The sequence below is a fragment of the Eleutherodactylus coqui genome, chromosome 1, assembly GCF_035609145.1.
Source record: "Eleutherodactylus coqui strain aEleCoq1 chromosome 1, aEleCoq1.hap1, whole genome shotgun sequence".
In the NCBI taxonomy this organism is placed as follows: domain Eukaryota; kingdom Metazoa; phylum Chordata; class Amphibia; order Anura; family Eleutherodactylidae; genus Eleutherodactylus; species Eleutherodactylus coqui.
Window position 1 is genome coordinate 345,712,607 of NC_089837.1, and position 18,373 is coordinate 345,730,979.

Genomic DNA, 18,373 nt, shown 5'->3' on the forward strand with positions numbered 1-18,373 from the left:
AAAATGTGAATACAATTATTTTTACATCTTATTTCTAAGGTAGATTAGACCACTAAACCGCATATTGATCTGTTTGCCTGAAAAATCGAAGGGTAGTGTCTGTCTCCGTCTCCTCTATTCATCCAGCAACATATGTGCTAACATCTGATCGCTAAACAGCCAAATAAACTCATTAGGCCATCTCAGTTGGGAAAAGTACACAGGAAATCCATCTTGTTGGATATCCACAAATGTTAAGTGGAGTCTGTTCACAGCCGTATCGTTAGAAGTAGTCAGAGCATCTGACAGGTTAGCTTACTTTTACTGGATACAATAAAACAGAAGACACACACCTCTTCTGGAGGATCCACTCATGAGTTACACACTGGGAACTGCATCAAACTGGGCTCTTTATGACATGGACAACACTTACGGCATGTGTCAGGAGAACGGATGGAACATGCATGTGTATAGGAAGAAAACACTCCTCACACCACTACTACACCTCCACCAGCCTAAACTGTTCACACCGGACAGGAAAGGTTCAGCAATACATTCTGCATGCATGCTGCTTGCGCCAAATTCAGACCTTCCCGTTCAGCATGGTGCAAGAGAAATCTGGATTTATCTGACCAAGGAATGTTTTTTACTGCTCATCGATTCTACTTTTGTGCTATTTTGTCCACTGAAGTTTTGCCTTTCTGTTTCTCTTACGGCTTATTCAGATGACCGTATATCGGCCGGGTATTCACGCCAGCCGATATACGGCATCCCTCTCTGCAGGGGGAGGAGGCTGGAAGAGCCAGGAGCAGTGGTCTGAGCTCCTACCCCCTCTCCGCCTCCTCTTCACCCCCTCTCCGCCCCTCTGCACTATTTGCAATGAGAGGAAGCAGGACAGGGGCAAGGCTAAGTTCTGGGAATTAGCTCCACCCCATCCCGCCTCCCCTCATTGCAAATAGTGCAGAGGGGTCGGGCGGGGGTGGAGAGGAGGCAAAGAGGGGGCGGGAGCTCAGTGCACTGCTCCCGGCTCTTCTAGCCTCTTCCCCCTGCAGAGAGGGACACCGTAAATCTTGATTCAATGTACTCTTTTGCTACTTCCTATGTATGTATAGAATAAACATTTTAATAGCATTCTATTTCCCACCCCATGAGCCCACACCCATTGGGCCCGCCCCTTCCCGAGCCAGTGGGACTTCTCAAGGAGCGCTCCCCAAGCGCCCACTGTCCTATCTAACCAAACTTAGTCTTGGAAATATATAAAAGATTAGCATTATAAGCTTAATGAAGCAAAAGAGAGATAGGGGAAACAAAAATAAAAATGTTCAAAGGGATAAATAAAGAGGGGAGAGGTACTCATATATCTTAGGCCGCACTCATTTAGGGAGGTTACATTTCTGTATAAAGCCACATATTTTATCTTTTATTAGACCATGTCGCTCCTCAAGCACTCCGCAAGAGAAGAGGAGTCTCAGAACTCCACCCAGACAGCCCAAGTAGCGTAAACGTTTGACTGTTCTGTTTCTAGATCACTACACCAGAGATCCTCCATGTAATTCAGAGAATCCATTGCTTCCAGCCACACTGTTCTGGGAATCACAACTCTCTGCATCCAGTACCTGGGGATGATTTGTCACATTACCATAATGAAGTGCCGGAGTAGGCCTCGCCTCAGTTGAGATTGGGCCAGAAGGGAAAGAAAGGAGAGCAAGGTGCGGCATGAAGTGGAGTGAGGGTGCACAAACAGCCCTGTACAGCCTAGACACATCCTGCCACAGAGGGGCTATGAGAGGATAGCCCCACCATATATGTAACATGGAACACGTGCCGCACATACATCTCCAGCCTTGTTCAGAGACTATGGGGTAGATCCTATGCAGTCTGACAGGGGTTCTGTACCGCTGCAAAATTATTTTGAAGTTAAGCTCCCATAGTCTAAGGCTGGGTTCACACGGGACGGATTTGCTGGGGAAATTCCGTGCGCCAAATCCGCCCGCGGCGCCTAATCCAAAGATTAGCCAGCCATGTGGATGAGATTTTGCAAAAATTTCGTCCACACGGGGCAGCCAATCCGCCGTGGCAAAGCTGGGGTGGAACCGGCGCTGCGGCGCGGAATTAACAGCCGTAGCATGTCAATTCTTTTTTTTTTTTTTCAGTTGTGTCCTCACTCCTCTCTATGGAGAGAGAAAGCCACAACTGAATGCCGGCAGCTGAACCGCTCCAAAACCCGCAGCGAAGTCTCATAGGTTGTCGGTGCGGCTGAGATGCGGGATTTCCGTCCAGTGGGAACCCAGCCAAAGTGATATCTTTATTTTAAGTGAAAGTGCATAGGACGGTTGGCCATCTGCGAATGATAGCCCATCTACTCTGAATGAAGGTGGACGGCTGGAAGAGATCTCCAGAGCGCTCTGCCCTTTGTAAAAGCACGGGAGTAATAGTTGTTGGGATAGCTGTCAAGCGCCCAGCAGTCTTGCCGTGTAAAAGTATCCTAATTTGGAGCATCAACATTAAATTTGGCTACAATTTACCTGACTGTGCCCCATCTGTTCATCAGAATGGTTCTTGACATCCTCCTCCGACCCCTTTCATCAATGAGTTGTTTATATACCCTTTCTCTGGATGTTTTTCCTTAAAGGGGTTGTCCCGCGAAACAAAGTTGGGGTATACACTTCTGTATGGCCATATTAATGCACTTTGTAATGTACATTGTGCATTAATTATGAGCCATACAGAAGTTATTCACTTACCTGTTCCGTTGCTAGCGTCCTCGTTTCCATGGTGCCGTCTAATTTTCAGCGTCTAATCGCCCGATTAGATGCGCTTGCGCAGTCCGGTCTTCTCCGTGTTGAATGGGGCCGCTCGTGCTGGAGAGCTGCTCCTCGTAGCTCCGCCCCGTCACGTGTGCCGATTCCAGCCAATCAGGAGGCTGGAATCGGCAATGGACCGCACAGAAGACCTGCGGTCCACCGAGGGTGAAGATCCCGGCGGCCATCTTCGCAAGGTAAGTAAGAAGTCACCGGAGCGCGGGGATTCGGGTAAGTACTATCCGTTTTTTTTTTTTCAACACATGCATCGGGTTTGTCTCGTGCCGAACGGGGGGGCTATTGAAAAAAAAAAAAAAAAACGTTTCGGCGCGGGACAACCCCTTTAAATCACACCAATATTGATATACTCTAGACACTGCTGTGCAAAAAAACCCCACAAGATTGGCAGTTTTTGAAATCCTGGCCCCGAGTTGTCTAGTAGTAATGACCATGCCTTGTTCTCAGATCGCTTTATTTTACCATTCTAAATGTGGATTTAAACAGAAACTTGCTCACTCCGGGGTCATGCTTGTAGTTTCCATACAGGGAAGCTTCAATCATGAAAGGGCAGGGGTCCCTGATAGATTGGCCATTCGTTGCAGGCACACAGCATGGAAGCATGCCTTAGGTTACACGTAGCTAATATAGGAGCTATAGGCAGTCATCCAGTGAAGACGTGAGTTACAATAAATAATCAGGAAAACCATTCAGTCTGGAGAATGGGCAACGCAGAGGGACTGTCAGAGCCAACATTTAGTGCTCCATTCTGTTACAATGAATCATATGGGATGTGAAGGCACAACAGTTGCCAATATGTTCTCATGGATTTACATGCATGGCTAAGGTGCAATCATTCGAGAAAACTGCCTGATGACATCCAGGAAAGACATCCCCCACTAAAAACGACCATAAAAGTGCTAGTGAGATGATTTATGGAACACATGATTTCACTAGGTATGATGATTAACCATTTAGTTGTTTCCAACTCTAGGTCAGCCTATGGATCAACTCTCATTGTTTTAGTCTAGCAAGTCAGTGTCTGCCATGATTGTGTCTAACCAGAGAGTTCTTTGATGACCAATGTAAAAGAACTCGGACCTACTCTATTTTCCTGTTAGAAGTTTATGGGAGGTGCTTTAACCCTTTCTAATCCACTGTCTGACGTCTAAAGACATTATGATTTAAGGCTGTACAGCTCTGATGTCGCAAGACACCCTCTGGGGTGCTCTTACTGTATATTGCCAGCCTCTCTGCTGTTTGAGCCTATCCAACGTGTCACCTCCTGCAGTACTGGCTTTAGCCAGCATATAGCGCCGTTGTATAACAGCAGAAAAAGAGTAAGCCCCCTAGGAAAACCAGGATATAAATTGGATTGGAAAGGGTTAAATAGCCTTGAAATCCACGGAAAGGATGTGTGAAATAAACGTGTGAACGGACCTTGCATGCGAGCATAACATGCAGCTTATGTACCTCTTAAAACCCTGTTCATGCGCAAATACACGGAGCATTTCTGCAAATACGCTCGTGTGAAGCCGCTCTTACAGTGTCCGTTCTGATTGGATTACATGAAAAGTTAATCCATTCCTACTGTGCTGAGATCATCGGTATACATCCCGGAGCATTGCTACCAAGCCAACAGTGTCTGTGACATGCAGACAATGCCGGAAACAACATATGGCTGAAATAGAAAAGTGACATGTTATATTACAGGCTGCAATTAGAAATCTACCCTCTTCCCAGGACGTCATGGGACACAATGAAGGGCCTTCTGCTGTTGACATTCTTAGTCATCATACCAACATATTAGAAACATTCCTAGATAAGGAAGGAGGGCGGCTTCATCAAGATGGAATTGCAATGATGCCTGAAATCTGCCACTATGGCACTGCTATATCTCTCATTTCCGTTTCGTCATAGACATCAGAAAACATACTAGTGGGTTAAAGTGACCCTCCAGTCCTGGAAAAACCAAAGATGGTCACATGGTTTCTCTGGCTACATGATGCACAATGTACATCGGTAGTCTGAGACACTACATGGTGATCTGATTGGTCATCCCTGCTCACATGGGCAGCACTGGCCAATCAAAGCAGCGTGTGATGCATACTAGTGCACAGTGTCAGAGAAACAGCTTGGCCATCTTTGTTTGTACAGGACCAGAGGGTGGCTTTGATTGCAAGACTTTTTGGGTTCGCTTCTATGCACCCCTTTATGGCAGTCAGTGTGATGCCCCCATTGTCATGCATCTTCAGCTTGCTGCTAGGTGTAGCCAGGCTTGTACAGCTACAGTGAGACCAGCAGGGCCAAACAGGACTGTAGTGAAAAAGGAGAAGATCTGGGGATTTAAAATGAAAAGTTATATACTTTATAAGGCATACTTCCCTATTGGTATCCAATGGTTACGTCCTGTAGGCTCCGCTGTGTTACTGGTCAGGCATGCTCAGTGCTTCACATTCTGTTGACAGTTTGTACAGTCATGAATGCGCACTCATCAATGCAACATTATGAGAGATGAGATTTCTCATTCCTCGACAACCAGTGTAAATAATGTGGAAATCGGAAGCTGGCTGGACCTGCAGGTCAGTAAAAAATAAGTCCTGAAGTTAAGGTTGACTGTTTAGATGGATCTTTGGAATAATGGCAAAAAGTAAAAGAATTCGAGAAATGTTGAAAATTTTGCCTCGTCTCCAGAATACCCCTTTAACTGTGGTTCTATGGTGATGCCATGCAGCAGGAAGGCTCTGTCGGGGCTCTATAGAAATATTTGCTATTGTAATGTCTGCAAAGAGTAACAGAGCTTATGTCGTGGAATAAAAGATGGTTTCTGTAGAGAAACATGGCACTTTTATTAGATACCATGTAACATATATCCTATTGTTTCACTTACAGGGATTGTCTAGGATTAGAAACACGTGGCTGCTCTCTTTCAAAAACAGCACCACTCTTGTCCACAGGTTGCATGTAGCATTGCAGCCGAGTGCATTCAGTTGAATGGAGCTGAGCTGCGATACCAGACGACTGATGGATAGATGCGGCGCTGTTTCTGTAAGGAATCTGCCATGTTTTTCTAATCCTAAACAATCCCCTTAACCACTACCATTCAAAATTACACAGCAGCCTGCGGTCCTACAGAAAGTCTTCAGAAAATTATAGATTATTGTTTATTGTATTGGCGTTGTAGAACATGACTTACAGCAATAAACTAAAGTATTCTTATGGTTAGCGCAGGGTAGAGTACAAAAACTAATATAAGGTTATGCCTAAAATCCCCTTGATGCATGTCAATCCTTATTAATTCTAAGCCCCCTGTAGAAGAGAACGAGCTACTTCCCAGTCCCGTGGGTTCCTAGAAGCCTCTCCGCCACAACATTGCTCCTTGTCAGCGCTACAGTCACTTACTCAGTTTTTCCAGGCATGCAATAGCCATTAGCAGCAGCTAAGTCTCATCGGCAGGAGTAGAGCAGGCAATAAAGCAGGATGACTGCGTGGCAGCGACACAGAACACACCATGGACTGTCCTCTCAGCAATAATAGCATTTTGTTTAGACATTCTTCCCCAACCCAAAGCAGATCTGATCAAACACAGCTGTCCCTATAGCGAGGAAAACTGGCTCTTTATCACATATTCCAATGAAGTGGAAAGCACGGTCTATCTAAGAGGCTGCACGGGGAGGGGAGAGCATCGACAAATAGTCCTGGTAACATAGTATGTTAGGCTGAAAGAAGACAAAGTCCATCTAGTACAGCCTGTTTCCACCCTCCCCCCTGCTTTGTTGATCCAGAGGAAGGCAAAAAAAAAAACAAACTATGAGGCAGACACCAATTTAGCCTATTTGGGGGAAAATATTTTTTCCGACTCCATATCAGAAGTCATAATAATCCCTGGATCAATGTGTGAAAGTTCCTACCCGACTGCAAGACACGGATCAACAACCCTCTGCTTTGTTGTAGGTCATGTCCATCACTAGTTATGGGTCTTCTTGTGTCCAAAAAACATGAACTGTCAGGTTCTTTATACCAATTCAGGGCTCATGCCAACAAGCAATGTAGAATACGCCTGTAGATGTCTGCCGCGGGAGTACCGCGATTTAAAACAAAAAAGTGCCAGCGAGTGATCGCCTTTTTCCGCAGTCTCCATTCCTTGATATCAATGGAGGCCTCGCACGGCGAAAATCTACAGTATAAATCCGCATGTGTGCGTTGAAGCTGCCTGCGGAATTCACGTGTGGGAAACATGGTGCAAATCCGACCGTGGGCATTCACCCTAAGAGGAATGCACTATGAAATCTCTGTAAGGTAATAATTCTATGTAGCTCCACATGTAGCACCAGTACTTGTGGCAGGGCATTCCTATACAATATATACTCTCTAAAAGCTGTTTGTAAAAAGAAGAGGATAAAAAATCCCTCAGGGTGGTTTCACATCTGCCAGCCGATCAGCCTTTGTTTTCCGGGGTTTTTTTAATAGAAAACTTGAAGCAAACTGGACCCATACAGAACAATACATTTTTTTGCTCTCAGTTTGACTTTGTTCTGTTCGCCTTCAGTTTTTCTAAACGGAAAAAAAGCGCAGCTTGTAGTGTTATAGTTGCTGTCCAAAAAGACAGAAAGCACCTTTCAGTCTTGTTTTTTACATTAAAGTCAATGACAGAGTCAAGCAAACTGTAGGGCTTCTGTCTGCCTTCATTGTTGAAATAATCTGTTTTATCAGCACACTGCAAAGCAAAACAATAGGTGACCACCGAGGGAGAGCAGCCCAGGGAAGAGGATGGGAGGGAGAAGCCCACCAGCTAGGAGTGTGTATTGGCTTGGAAGAGCTCTAACCAACCTCCCAGAGTGAAATTTGTGGAGCGTGCGATGACCTGCATATCCAATCAGCCACTCTACCCAAAAAAAGTATTTGCATGCGTATATCAGTTCTGCTTTCATTTGTAATCAATCCACATTCAGTTAAAAAAGATCAATTTTAAAAAGGACTCCAAAACGCAAGTGTAAAACCACCCTATGCTTCTTATAAGAGCAATGGAAATGTCACGGAATGATGTGTAAAGTTGTCCATTTCCAGCATGGACAAACTTAAAACTATAGCAGTCGCCAAAAGGAAGAGATAGGCAAGAGGGCGCGGAGCAAATACCTGTGGAAATAACAAACTGAAAAAATTGCAAGAATTGTTGATTTTGCTAAAGAGACAGACTGCAAGCACACCAGGCATCACTGATTAAAGGTGTGTAAGGGCACATGTACACCTTCCAGGTATTATTGTATCTTGTCACCACCAGAAAGTCCTGGTGGAGACCAGAGTGACAGCCCAATGACACCCCTTGTAGCTGATTGGCTACAGAGCAAGCTGGCCTGCAGGTCCTGGTAGGGCACTTCGGGTTCTCCCACAGCGGCAGCAGCACATGCAGAGGATCCACAGGCAAGGGAGGACATAGGCAAAGCTGGGAGTGGTGGCAGCAGGACATGCAGAGCCAGTGCCGGCAAGACATGCTGAGGATCCACAGCCAGGGAAGGACATCGGCAAAGCTGGGAGCAGTGCCGGTAAGACATGCAGAGCCAGCGGCGTCAGGAGCTGTCTCTAATCCCCCTAGTGCAGCGGAAAGGGCTGGAGGGGCTGCGGCGCTGGCAGGAGACGCTGGAGCAGTGAGGCAGCGGTGGGCAGAGTCTCCATGCAGGGGAATGGCTGCAGCGCAGAGGTGCCGGCTACAGGGGAGATGCTAGGCGGACGGCTGCTCCAGGGATATTACTTACTCTAGCATTTCTATAGATTATTGCCTGGGCTGCACGGTTAGGGCTAGGGTAAGTTTTCATTTTGGGCTTAGATTATTAACGCTAAATGCTTCCATGTTACCCTTGTAACATGGAAGTATTTATAGCTAATAATGTAAGCCTAACATGAAAACTGACCCTAACCCTAACCGTCCAGCCCAGGCAACAATCTATAGAGACGCTGCTGCTAGGACCTTTCAGAAGTCAGCCTATCGGGAGCTAGTGGTGTGACAGGGGCATCCCTCCAGCCAAGCCCTGTCAAACCCCTAGCTTCCGGTGGTGACAAGATACAATAATACCCACCTTCCATGCTCTGCCATATTCGTTGTGTCAGACTATGTATACCGAGATGTGCTGCACTGGAAAAAACTCTATTAGGAGACAATACCGGAGTATATATGAATCCAATAAAGCACACTACAATTTATTTCTGCCAGATTTGTGCGAAAAACCTCCATAAGCATTTATATGAAATCGGAGTCACAGCAGAGGCCTCAAGGATCTCTATTGCTGCTCTATTACAGCTCTGTACAACACAAGGCGTGTGCACAATCCTCTGCTAAAAACTAGCTTTTAGGCCTCATGTCCACGGGGAAAATCAAATCTGCTCCGGATTTGTAACGCGGATTTGGGCCGCGGATGCAGTGCGGATGAGCTTAAAATAGTATTTTATTGCATGCGGATGACACGCGGATGCGTTTTTTTTCACGCGTGTATGCACGCGGATGGCATTTTTGCATCTGCGCGTGAAAAAAAATGCAAGGCCACTGAAAAAGAAGCCAAACTTGTAATCCGCATGCAGATTTCACGCACCCAAATAAATGGCATTTAACACCCGCAGCGGATTTCCCGCACCCCATAGAGATCAATGGGGCCATCCGGAGCGTGATCCGCACCTAAATGGAGCATGTCCATTTTTTTTCATGCTCCATGATTTTTCTAATTCACATTTATTGACCATCCGCGGGTATTTAGCTACCCGCGGGTGGTCAATGCATTCCTATGGGGCGCGGATCCGCGCGCGGGTGATCCGCTGCGGATTTTAATTATTATTTTCCCCGTGGACATGAGGCCTTACATGATACACATTTAATAAAAGCCTCAAATTTAATGTTGAAAAATAAAGCCATAGTAACCTCAGGACACATAATAATGATCCATACTCAACTTCAGCCAAAGACAAGCTTCAGGTGACAAGATGTTCCCACCAGGACAGTATATACAAATACAGCAGACCAGCGGAACATTTCTGAGCACAGTTTTCGCATCCTTGTACCATGCCCAGTGCCGGCTCCCTCCATACTGGGGTATCTCACATAGCTGCAGCTATTCATAGGAAGGAGACACCAGTTCAACTGAAATAAGTGAAGCGCTTGTCAACCAGAAGCAATAGGTGGCTCTAATGTAAGCTGTAGTGACTTCATTGGAAAACCATGCAGAATCCACTTGTCACATAGCAACATCTCTTGAGACAAAAGAAAGTGCCCCCTTAAGAGCAAGCTGGAAAAGGAGGCCGTTCTTCTTTTGTAAGTGTCGCCACTACGGCATTAGACAACACATAACTGAAGCGTCCTCGCAGAATAAGCTGCTGTATATGTATGTACATGAGAAATAACAGGATTTCTGGCCATTATATGACTTGCATATGCCAATCTTCCCCTGTGAAGGCTGTATCTCTAATTTTTAAGAATGCCTTAAGCTGAAGGGTGGAGGTGTTTTTTATACATTGCACATTGATAAAACAGCAGATTCTGCTCTCTAACTATCTGTAGTACACACAGAGAATTATAAGTATGATGACAGCCAGTGAACAGCAGTACTGAGAAGTGTAGACGTGATTTCAGTAGCTGTAGAAAAAAAAAATCACTTAGGGCTCTCTCACACTAGGATTTGCTTGCAGCATATCTCCCTCACCAGAACATCCTACAAGTACGCAATGACATGCATACTAACAAACCACATGCACTATCTTTGCATGCATGTGTGCGTAATACACGACATTTGCTGCATTCTTTTTTGAGAACACATTTTGCACGCTGTGTGTTAAAGACACATTTGAAAATCAATGTGAGATCAGTACCACATGCGCAAAATCTGCGCATATAATACACGGTAACATACACTCGAGTGAGAGCGCCCTTACTATTAGCAGTAGCTATGTCCATGTCAATCTCTTTTTTTTCCCCTGCTTCTCGCTCTCTCTTACCACAGACTTCTATGGGCAGCATGAGACAATGCCCACCTCCACTTCCAGATATCCTTCTTGTGATCTCTACTACTAGAGATGGAGTTAACTGGACAACAGACTCCTGCCGCTCTCATTCTCCTGCTGTTTTTTTTATGTCCGGCTGCAGGGAGCCGGTGATGACCCCACTGATACCAGGGCCATGTGACCACTGCAACCAATCATTGGCTCACTTCAGCCACTGATTAACTGTAGCGGTCAGGAGTCCTGTAGTCAGGACAACATCGCTGCTGCAGCCAGAAGTGAAGACCAGCAGGGGACTGGGCAGCAGAATGGGAACTAAGGGGTAGCAGGTGAGAAACGTATGGCTTCTTTTTTATTTTTCCTACATTCTCAACTGGTTTCAATTTTATTTTGCTCATATAACCCCTTTAATAATATCATTATATAACGCAATAAAAAAATTATTTTGACATGTCTGTAAATAATATTTGCATAAACATCATATTCTGTCAGAACCTGACAATTATACAGTGCATTAGCGCTACATAGACAATACTTATCTTTGGTAGACTGCTTCTGCAGGAAGAGATGACTTGTGCAAGAAGTTCCCTTTCCTGCATCAACCACTGACTGACTCATGTACAGCTTCTACTTCCCCTGGATGGATCATCAGCAGTTTACAGACGAGGAGTCCGCCGCTGAGGACTCCATCCATCAACTGATTGTCCGCTTGCTGCACTCTGTAGTGGGCCGAATGTCGTCATCAAAGGTCAGAGGATACAGAGGTAGTGCTAGCTTCACTCCCACTGAAATCAATGGGAGCGCAGCACCACTTCCTGCTCCTTCCATGATCAAGACGTCACGTCCTGTCCTGAGCAGGAAGTATAGGGTCAGCGTGGTAACCCAGTGATTTTCATGGGAGTAAAGTCGAGGCTACCTCTCCTTCCTCTGACCATTGATGAGGGTACGGCGGGCCAGACGATCAGCTGATGGACAGGGGCACCGAGTGGCGGACACAATGGGCTCTACGTCTCAGATATCCGGGGTAAAAAACAACATTCTGCGTTCTATTTTCCGTCAGCGGATTAAGCACCCGCTAATGTGGGCAGAACTGTGTAATGCAATGCATTTGATTGATCTGCGTATTACTGTGGATCAAACGCTTGCGAACTATCCGGATATGCGAACCCGAGCTTAATATTTAGGTTCTGAACAATCAAACAGCTGCTGCAGAACCACTTTTATATAGCTATGGCACTAGTTTGACGACTAATATCCTTATAATTTACAAAAGGGGAAAAATGATTCCGTGTATCCGCCAAACCATTGAGTCCTTAAGTCAAGTCTTTGGATTGGGCTAGATATTGGAGAAAACTCTGTATCTGCACACCTTAATGAAATGTAATTATTACATATACATTAAAAAAACAGTCCATAGAACACCGCAAAGATCATGAAAGAGATATTACATAAGAAGTATTACATAGCAACCCACAAGGATATAAAAATAAATTGCAGAATCTTTGTACCGGAAGCCGCATACAAGAAATCCACAGTTTTAGCCTTTGTAAATGTCAAAGTCTTGGCTACAGCTGGCTTATAGCGCATAGGGATATATTTCTGATATTTTATTTCGCTTCCTAATTGACTGTGTAATACTTTAAACCTGTCCAAGGAGAATTGATGTCTGGCAAATTTTTGCTCCGTCCGCAGAGCAGCACAAATAACGGCATCTCCTGTAGATGAAGAGTCACAACACAGACCCGCCGTTACAGACGGAGGTTGTGCCAACGCGTCTGCAGTGACTGGCATGTTGTTAACTGCCCAGCAGCAGCTGAAACCATCAATGAAAACCACTCTGTAATCTCGCCAAAACAGCACGCGCAACTGTGGTAATTTACTACGGCTCTACTACATCATTACATTGTCAGGGAACTCCCCCACAGCCCATCTTATCACTGAAGAGCTTCCAACTGCGGGCATGCACAATTATAGACATGGCAAAGAAGACATCAAACCGCCAACTTAGCCCTATTGTACGTACAAAGTAGAGCATGTGCCACCCCACAAGATCATTATCAAGTATTTGGCTGCAATCTGATTTTAGCCATGCTCCAATTCTCGCACATACCCCTATCTCCATGCATTAACACGTATTTTATCTACCTCATTAACTATTCAATGACTTTAAGGAATAAAGCACCATAAATACTTAGAAAGGAAAACTCATGGGAATGCATGTGCTTTTAATGAGCCGCTGAACCCAACGGACCGTACAATAAATCTGCATTATAAATTCAATTAGTTTTTAGAGGAGTTTGGACAAGTTTAAAAGTTACAGAAAACAGGTAGGGGCAAGTTCTTCTAATGCCCGGCATGACGTGACATACCACATGTACTCACAGGACGCCAACAACTTCATACCCAATGTCAGGTGATTAAATAATCTGGGATATACCATCTCACAGTACGTGGCGTAATTTGTATATCTATAAGTTATACACACAGAACCCTCCTTAAAAGCAAACGTTGGCACCAATTTTGCTATCAAGCTGCAGAAGAACCTGCCTTTGCCCAGCCATAAAAATAGAAGGCTCTCAAGACATGAAGCGCTAAGAACGTTCAGATATTGTGAATTTGGCTGTGGATCTCGCACTTACAATTTGAAGGGGTGAATTGTGCTGAGGATCTGCAACAAAATCCATATCAAAATCTATACGAAGGTGATTTCCCCGCTGAATTTCCACCCGTGCCCGCTGCCACAAGACTGCATTAGATAATGCAATCCTATGCAGACAGCCGCGATATGACCGTCATGCGGAAAGCAAGTAGCGGCATGTCCTATTTCTGTGCGAGTTTTGCAGTGGCCCGCAAAAAAACGTCACTAGTGGGCGGCAGCTGGCACATAGTAGAGCGGGGAGACGCTGAGAGCAGGTGAGCCGCAGCGGTCACTGCAGGGGCACGGGTCGGATCCCGCTGCGAGAATTCTCGCAGCGGGATCCGACCCGGCGGTCTGCAGGAGGCCTGATGGTGCAGATTTTGATACAGTTTTTGACGCAGATTTTGGTGTGGATTTTCCTGGCATTTTTATGTTATAGAGGTATGCCCGTATCAGCCATCATGGCAGAGTTGGGAATACCGTCTGAATGTGGTGGCTACTGGTGGCCGGGATCACAGAAGCTGGCTGTTCTAAGCCATTTAATAAATAAGGGCTGAATAAACAGCTTATCACAGTAAGTTAGACCGCTTCTGTAACTTCTGAGATGTGGATACAGTGTAGCTCACACAACTCCCATTCACATCTATGGAGGTTATGGAAACAGTGTCAGTTTCCTAAATCTTGGACACCTCAGGCAGCGGAGGTAAGCCAAGACAATGTCTTGGGGAAAACTTTTCAAGATGTGGTGTGCGTCCCAGAAGTAGGACCCGCATCTATCATATCATATGCTATAAATGTCTGACATTGGAATACCCCATTTAAAGTCTATAGTAACTTATTGAAAAGTCTACATAAAACAGCGTTTTGTTGTTTGGGGCGTTGGAAGTCTCTTTCAAAACGCAGTGTGCCCTGGGTATGGTATTTTTTCTGTAGTTTTCCCCAAAGACATCTCTATAGGACTTGATAAACTGTGTATATGTTTTTACATAAATACGTCTTTAGATGTGTTCCATTATGCCTGAGGAAGAACCCTGAAAGGTTGGAAAGCTTGCTGTAACATCATGTATTTTTGTTAGCTATTAAAGGTATCATATGTACAAGATTCCTTGGTTTCTCTTGCTGAGAACAATCACAAATTGCACAAAGAAGCCTTAGCTTTCCATTTGTGACTCTCAAAAAACTGTGTCTCTTATGAGATAGGCATTGCCCTTTTGTGATCATACACTATAAACTGCAATACCCCAACCTTTCTTGTCAGGGCAATGCAGGAAAGGTGGATACGTTCCTTGAGAGTGACTAATCGTGCTTTCCCATCTGTGGCAGGGTTCTGCTTTCCTGCTCCATTGGGGAAACAGGAAAGTGGAATCCCGTCGGCCGAACGGTTCCGTCCAGACTATGATGGGTTCCGCCTGCTTTCTGCCCGGATTTTGGACAGATGAAAAAGAGCATAATGCAGCACGTTTTCTTCTGGCATTTTGAGCTGTACCTGCGACAGACCCTCCGGCCAGAGGTCCCGACGCAGATGTGAAACCACCCAGTGCAAAGTTCACAAAAAGCTAAAGTACATATTGAAACATTAGTAACATTCCGTGATAAAGTTACAGATATTCCATGTAGCATATTTAGTAAAACCCCCATACACTTGTGTTGTACTGTGTGTGAACATGCGGTTTTACTGCAGTTGCAGTAGAACCCACAACGGAATGGAATAGCGCGGTATAAATGCACATGGTTTTCCTGATGCGGGTTTACTACACCCCAACCGCCCCACGTACAGATAGCCATAGGATCCCAAATCACAGGGCTGTTTGGAGGTTCATTTCGAAATGAAAACAAGGATGTGCAGCTTTTTAGGAATCGTTCCTAGAGATGTTTCCCATTGAAACCACGCTTGCAGTAACACATGTAGACACTACACATGTGGTTTCTACATGTGGTTTTCTCTATAGCAGTTTTATCATCAGAATGTAAAACAAGATCAAAACCGCATATTAAACCAGTGCAATACATACACAGAAATCCTACCCATTCATTAGCGCTGCACATCTGCGATGTAACTACACTGGAAGCGCGTCGGCGTACGCCAGCTTTGGTACACGTTTTTTTATGCAATTTGTGAAACCAAAACTAGGGATGGATTAAAAAAGGAGAAACAAAATGCCTGTTCTTCATATCTTTTGTAATCTGTCCTTTCAAATCGGCTGACCCCGAGAAGCGGACCCACACTAATTAGTTACTGATGGCCTATCCTGAGGATAGCCCATCAATTTTTAAAGGCTGGATAACCCCATTAAGATCATATAAATGATAGGCAACCCCCAATATCTTCCCAAAGGACCTGCAGGGACTTTGAAGAACAAAATGAGAGCGTTCATCCTCAGTATTATCTCCAGTTGTTAGCAGATCTGGGATGACCGACTTGTCATTAACATTGGCCGATCTGATGGGACGTGCATCTAGAAGTTAATGGGAACGCCAGCAAGCCTACAGGTTTGTAAAGGATCTCACTAGACAGCAATCAGCCATGACAGCAAGACTGTTCTCACACTGGTGGCCAAAACACTGTCCACCTGCTGCAGCCAGGCCGCACGATCTTGCTGCAGTAGCATTATCGGAGGGTGGGCTTTTTTGAGGTTTCGAACATAAGTAGATTTTACTGTGTGGAGACAGCCTTAGACCAGATTCATACGGGTATATGTGCATTTACGGGCGCATTTCGTATCATATGTTGCTTTTTTGCGCATGCCTCTGTTTTTTACTGTACGTTTTGCATGCGCAAATCATGTGTATTTGCGTGTGCAAAGAGACATGTGGCCACGGTCAAACAAAGTATAATCAGTTCCATATGTTCTATTTCCCTGTGTAAATGGGCAGGAAAATAAAACATACTGTGTATTTTTTTACACAATGGAATTGCACACACAAAATACGTGCTTGTGAACAAACCCATAGAAATGAATGGCTTCTATTCAGTGCATTGTATCGCACGCACTAGTACACTGAGGTGAGGCGAATAACATTACCTGATGACAACGCCACCTGTTAAGGGGTGGGATACATTAGGCACAAAGTGAACCGCCAGCTCTGGAGGGTGATGTGTTGGAAGCAGAAAGAACAGGCAAGTCTAAGGATCAGAGCGACTGTAACACAGCCAAATTGTGATGGCTAGACAACTCGGGTTATTTCCAAAACAGCAGGTCTTCCCGCATAGCAGTGCCTACCAAAAGTAGTCCAAAGACGGATCAGCAATGAACCGACGAAAAGGTCATGGGGGACCAAAGCTCAATTATGTGTATGAGGAGTGAAAGCTAGCCCATCTGGTCTAACCCCACAAAAGAGCTACGGCAGCACAAATTGCTGAAGGGGTTTCTGCTGGCCGTGATGGAATACACAGAGCGCTGCTATATACAGGGCTGCCTACCTGGAGTCTGGTCAGCTCCCATGCTGAAACTTATCCACCGCCGAAAGCAACTACAATCAGCATGTGAGCATCAGAAGTGGATCACAGGGCAATGGCAGCAGGCAGCTTGGTCTGATGTATCAGCTTCTCTTTTATCATAGGGATGGCTTGGTGCTCATGCCTCGCTTATCTGGGGAAGAGGTGGCACCAGGATGTACCATGTGAAGCAGAGGGAGGCTCTGGGCAGTGTTCTGCTGGCCTCTAAACTTCCCAGATCTCCGTTCGATCACGCATCTGTGCGATGTGCTGGAAATACACATACAGTCCTCCAGCTCACAGCTCAGGACGGCTTCACATGCGCAGAATTTGCGTGTGCATTTCGGTCATGCCAAATAAGATAGAACACGCTCTGTGTATTTGTGCATTAAAGGTCCCGATAGAAGTCAATGGGGGTGCGGATAAACATGCAATACACAAGAAGATGTGTGAAACACTGTAATGCCACTGGAAAAAGAACACATCTGGAACTAATTAGCTGTTTCAAATCAGTGAGTTTGGTTTTTTGCACGCAAATGAACATGCCGTGTGGGCAGTAAAATGCGCCAATGCACACGCAGAAAAGCATCGTTCATAGGTTCATAGCACGAAAATGTTGCGTTAAGGTGTGTGCAATTGCGCTCATGTTTGTGTGAAGCCAGACTGAGTATTCCCATCTCGGCATATCACAGCCAAAATGGGATGTCAGTGCTGTAGTTACCGGCCATCCGGCCAGTAACTACGCAAACAGCGGAGCATTTCAGCACAGCACTTATTTGCAGAGCTCCCATTAAAGTGAATGGGAGCTACGGAAACACTGTAGCACAACGCACTACGCCATTTCCATAGCTCTCATTCACTTAAATGACAGCTACGCAAACTGTGCTGAGCGCTCGCCGTGTCTGACGGGTGGAGACAAAGAGCTAGGTTTCCCCATAGGTTATTATAACCCGAGGTGAGAACACCCCTTTAACACATCTGCTACTAACGTCTAGGTACCACGGAGCACGGGGCACCTTCTGAGTTATGGTGGAGTCCATGCCTCAGCTGGTTTGGCAGCACAGGGGGACCCGCAGAGTATTACATGTTATGGCTGACGGTGTAGGCAGGATTATTTGGGGCTCACAATATGAAGCCATATTGCACATCATGTAATGTGAGGGCCAGAATACAACAGGCAGAGCTACTGGGAGTATATCCTGGACAGAAAATATGTTAGAAACACTGCTTTATTAATTACACGTATTGTTGGCAAAAACACGAAGGCTCCAAGCAGAGAACGCAGCGCAATATCTGTGTGCGAGCCGGAGAGCCAAACCGCCATGTCAGCATTCTGTCTGCCCTCTTCAAGCACTGCAGTGTGACAATGTGGTCCCTCAGCGGGGGCTCTCTGTAATAGTCACACAGCAGAAAATCTCCAGCAGCCCTGGCCACGGCCCCCGGGTGTATCAGCCCTGTCCCATATCAGCACTACATAAAGCAGCCTGCCTCCCCACAGTATGGCCAAAGAGACCATATCCATCACCCACCAGTAATGACTGG

General features: G+C 45.5%; 1 protein-coding gene across 2 annotated transcripts in view; it reads right to left on the bottom strand.

Annotated features, from left to right (window-relative positions):
• Positions 1 to 18,373, bottom strand: part of TPST1 (tyrosylprotein sulfotransferase 1) — an 83,294-nt gene that overhangs the window by 63,947 nt on the left and 974 nt on the right. The window contains exon 1 of one of the 2 annotated variants that reach the window (XM_066576292.1): positions 6,180 to 6,264. The exons of the other annotated variant lie outside the window; for it this stretch is intronic. The gene's annotated coding sequence lies outside the window, so the exon portion shown is untranslated. Of the gene's footprint in view, positions 1 to 6,179; positions 6,265 to 18,373 lie in introns of those variants that run through there. 2 annotated transcript variants of the gene reach the window in all.